The sequence below is a fragment of the Drosophila biarmipes genome, chromosome X (assembly GCF_025231255.1).
Source record: "Drosophila biarmipes strain raj3 chromosome X, RU_DBia_V1.1, whole genome shotgun sequence".
NCBI classification, from domain to species: domain Eukaryota; kingdom Metazoa; phylum Arthropoda; class Insecta; order Diptera; family Drosophilidae; genus Drosophila; species Drosophila biarmipes.
In genome coordinates this window covers 19364218-19369179 of record NC_066611.1, presented here as the reverse complement: position 1 = coordinate 19369179, position 4962 = coordinate 19364218, and the positions used below count along the sequence as shown (strand labels likewise).

General features: G+C 41.4%; 1 long non-coding RNA gene across 1 annotated transcript; it reads right to left on the bottom strand.

The window, feature by feature from the left end:
• Window positions 1-2661: 2661 nt before the first annotated feature.
• LOC108023309 (uncharacterized) lies at window positions 2662-3548 on the bottom strand. The gene is made up of 3 exons (XR_001768075.3): window positions 3437-3548; window positions 3261-3350; window positions 2662-3205 (listed from the first exon to the last, which is right to left on the bottom strand). It is a non-coding gene; the product is annotated as an uncharacterized LOC108023309 (long non-coding RNA).
• Window positions 3549-4962: the final 1414 nt, after the last annotated feature.

The following is a 4962-nucleotide window of genomic DNA, read 5'->3' as shown; positions in this document are numbered from 1 at the left end:
AATAGGAAAACTTCCTTTAGACTTGGTGAGCCATCAAGGGTTAGCCTCGCAGGATCTCACAGGCCAATGCACTTCGTCTGAGTCCCGCGGAAGGGACGTGGTACGAGAGTCAAATCAAGGCAGCAAAAGGATTCAGGCCATTAAGTTCCGGAAGCGAGTTGATAACCAGACAACAAGTATACAAATCCAGCCGACCACTGACACGGGACACAGGATTCAGGATTCAGGACTTGCGACTCGGGACTCGGGACTCAGGACCTTGTGGCATTACGGAGCTGTCCTGGCTCGAGATATTTATGCGTGTTCGCTTGTGTTTGTTCGTTGCAGTAATTGGCTGGCGGGTCCTCCGACAAACAACTTTTGTGCATATGCAAACCAGAAAAATAAAATAAAATAAAATCAGAGCGAAGAGCGAAAACTAAAACGGGCCAAGAACCCAAGAAGGAAAATGAATCAAAGCGAAGGCATCCACGATAAACTTTTTGGCCCGCTGAAAATTATTCCTGCCTCTGTCTTGAGGTAGCTGATGAAAGCAGGGACTACCCTAGGATTACAAACACTAATGTATGTAATAATTCTAAAAAAAAACGTATTTTAGAAACAAAGTTCTTTATCAACTTATAAGTCTAGTTTTCCCTGTATAATACATTAAATATAATATTCTTTTAGGCACTTCTGTTGGTAGAAACCCTGTGATATGTAGATGATTTTTGTCTGTTTCCTCAATTTTTCTTGCAATTCTTATATTTTTTTCTAGCCTTGGTTCCGTATACCCCTTAAAACCTGTTTTCGACCCCTGGGGTCCGTGGACTGGGCGCATGTTAGTTACTTTTGTTTTGCGTCCAGGCTGGATGAGTAAATAAATAAAAGAGCCGTCAGCGGGAATTAAGCAACCCTTCCGTTGCGAATAAATCAGCAAATTAATCGCACAGCCGAGTGCAGACCGCAGTGGCTGTGCCTTGCCGTGGCCACCCCCCTTTTCTGCGCAGTTTCCCCACATTTCTCCTCCCCCGGAAACGGAAACGCACACACAGTTAGCCACACATCAAAACTGAGTCCAAATCCAAAACCCCGGACCCCCAGTTCGAAAATCGAGCAAACTTTGCCACTCAAGTGGATTTAAATTGGTTTTGCGTAACCGCAGTCGAGATTGGATTTTAAAATTTTTCAGTTATTTGTTGCTTCTCCTCGGCCCTGTTTCGTCCTGTCTGCCACTGAACGGCGACACATTTCCGCTTCCGCTGGCGAGCGAAAGGAGGAAAAAGAAAGCCCTGGCTGGGATTCATTCGATTTGACTTTTCACGTTTCATTTAGCAAACGATTTCATTAGTTAAAAAGCGCAGTTTCTTTCTTTGCCCTCCCAGAAAGGGGGTGTCCTGCACATATTGTCCATGTCCTGGCTGGCCCTCCTTCGCCTTTTGCGCCCTTTCAATCGCCCGGGCGGAGTTGCCCCTTTGTGTGTGTGTTGTCTTTTTTTTATCGCCATTCAAGTTTGTTTTTCCGCTTAAAGTATTTTTATTGAATCTCCTTATCGTTTTTTATGGCCACTCACCCAGTGGTCCATCGAACAACAACAGCCCGCACCCCCGACCGCCCGATTAATGCTAATCTAAACAAATTCTGTCATTAAGGGTCCTTGGATCCCTCGTCGCCGGAAATGTCGCGCTGCTGGCCTCTGGTTCCGCATAAAATATTGTCAATCAATTCAATTACAAGTTGACATCATTGTTACTTATTGTTGACGTCAATTGTCCGGCCGTGGCCCCCGCCTGGCCCCCTGATTTATGGAGTTGCCCGGAGTTCACTGGGCTGACCACTTGGTGGGCGTCTCTGCTCCAAGGACCCCACCACTGACCCTGTTTCCACAAGACTGATGGTCGCAGGTCCTGGCTTTTATTCTCACAAGGAAAACACAGCCTGCTGTAACAAGAGAATAGTGAAAATAAAGGGCTATAAATATATTTTAATGAGTGGGTGTAGTATTTTAATCAAAGGGGTGGCATTAATAATTATTTGACTACAGTGATTTTAGCAAATAAATATTAGAAATAACACTAGTTCTAACTCTAACCCTTTAAAATTGAAAGTCCCGAGTAAAGGTTGTTCAATTTTCAACTGTAATCGCTTTACCTTCTATTCATCTTTCAGAAGTTCCGGAAGTTTTGACACTTGTCTGTTATTTTACCAAATGCAATGGGTATTACCTGCAATTTCCGACCCTCCAGGGTCCACTCGATCCGCCTTTTGGGAGCGTGTCTACTCGAATTACCGATCAGACCCTCAAAGCGACGCCAACCCCTTTTGGTCCTGGGCAATTAGGCGGCGTCGCACACACCAGCGCTCGCTGGCGGGGTCAAAGGTCAGTGGGTGGGGTGGGGCCCGGACTCGGGACACACTCCGAGGCAACCCTTTTAATGACTTCCGCTCACTCGCCTTCCCACCGCCACCAGGATCGCCGCTTGCCGCTAATTGCCAGCGAAGAGCCTTTCCATTTCCATATCCATTGATTGATTTCCCCGCTCGACTTTCTTCTTGCGATCGTGTTTGCTTTGTCTGCCGCTTGCTTTTGTTTACCTACCAATAATAATGCAATAAAAGGCCAAAATGGTTGAACCCCCTAAGCACACCTCTGCCCCCACACTGAAAAAATATTCTGCCCTCTGACGTTTACGTTTTATTAACGCACAGCTCTTAAACTAAACAAAGTGGATTGTGGTGTACGTAGCAAGTAACCCCCGACGGAGAGGAGAGCCACATCTAGTCACAGCAATCTCTAGTTTCGTGTTCCGATCCGCCTTAAGCAGTACCATACCATAGTATCCTTGTATTCCAGGTTCGAGTGTTCTGTTCCAGAGCATCCTGTGTTACTTTCCTTGTATAAGAGTAGTCCAAAATTCAACAGTTTTGTCTTCATTTCGCCGAGTTTAGCCTCTGTGCTATGGTTTCCTTGTATTATAACTTGTAGTGTTGTGACTATTCAGGCCTTCGTGTTGTACTATTCGTTTTCCATTGTTTTTGAAGTTATGAATACTAAATGAACGTTCGTAACTATAGCATCTTGTGGTATTTTTTTCTCTTAGTTGAGGATATGATTATGATGGGGTGGATGGTTATTGGGCAGTTCAGAGTGTATGCAGTCCAGCGAAGTGTTCGTGTATGGTAAAATCAGACGCATATCCATTTAACTGGTGTTGATGTTTGTAGGCTGTGATGAAACCGGCATTAGTCGTTGGTGCCTTGCTTTTGGAGGCTTTGCTTACCGACGAGAACCCCCGTGAAGCTGCGAACGTGTCGGGTACACTGGTCCCCTGGCCTCTTCCGAAAATCCCACGCCTTGGATTTTCGGCCGCCTAGGAAAATGTAGTTATATTTTTTGTGTATCGATTTTTGTTCACTTTTTTTAGACAGAAAAATTTGTGTTTTTTTTTTCACTCACCACAGGGACTGCCATTTACTTGGCTTTTTGTAGTAGATGTTGATGCTACGGAGTACACTAGCCGACTGAACAAATTGGGCTCTGGCTCTGGGACCAGCCTTTGACAGCTCCGAATTTCGAATTGGCGTCGCCTACTTGAAAGCAAGGCCTATGTGATGGAAAAATTTGGTTTCTTATTATAAGAGTTTATTTATTTTATATTTTTTATGTATCCCCCAGCTTAGCTTAAGAAAAAGCTTAAATACTTGTCCTTAAATAGCTTAAAAAATATAGCCAATGTCACTATTTATAAGATTTCATACCTTAGAGAATTTTTTAAACTTATTTTTAACTCATTTGCTATGAGAAAAATCTATTATTTTGCTTTGTATTATGGTGCATTTATCAGAAATATTTATTTATATGGCCAATGTCACTATTTTTAAGATTTCATACCCTAGAGAATTGTTTAAACTTATTTTTAACTCATTTGCTATGAGAAAAATCTATTATTTTGCTTTGTATTATGGTGCATTTATCAGAAATATTTATTTATGTGGCCAATGTCACTATTTTTAAGATTTCATACCCTAGAGAATTGTTTAAACTTATTTTTAACTCATTTGCTATGAGAAAAATCTATTATTATGCTATGTATTATGGCGCATTTATCAGTAATATTTATTTATATGGCCAATGTCACTATTTTTAAGATTTCGTACCCTAGAGAGTTGTTTAAACTTATTTTTAACTCATTTGCTATGAGAAAAATCTATTATTTTGCTTTGTATTATGGTGCATTTATCAGAAATATTTATTTATATGGCCAATGTCACTATTTTTAAGATTTCATACCCTAGAGAATTGTTTAAACTTATTTTTAACTCATTTGCTATGAGAAAAATCTATTATTTTGCTTTGTATTATGGTGCATTTATCAGAAATATTTATTTATGTGGCCAATGTCACTATTTTTAAGATTTCATACCCTAGAGAGTTGTTTAAACTTATTTTTAACTCATTTGCTATGAGAAAAATCTATTATTATGCTATGTATTATGGTGCATTTATCAGAAATATTTATTTATGTGGCCAATGTCACTATTTTTAAGATTTCATACCCTATTCATACCCTATGTATTATGGTGCATTTATCAGTAATATTTATTTTGCCCAGTGCCAACCCTTACAGGTGGCCCGCGAGCTGTTCTTTTGTCCGCTAATGGTTGGGATCGTACCGTACAGGATGGTATCGTATCGATGTCGTGGGAAGGTGGCGCAAAGGTGCACTGGTGCCGAGCGCATTCACATTCAAATTAGTCGATCGACACCGCAGCAACCACCGGGTGTACAAACAGAATATGCCCAGAGCCACTCGCCGGGGTCATGTGAAAGTGCAAATTTATATTGGTTTAATGGGTTCTCCCTTTGTTTTGTCTGTGATTTGGCGGCCGACGGGGGGGTGTACGGTGTATAGTATAGTATATTTATTATGAGGCATGCGTGCGCCCTTTATGCAAATCATGGTAATGCAATATTTAAATTGA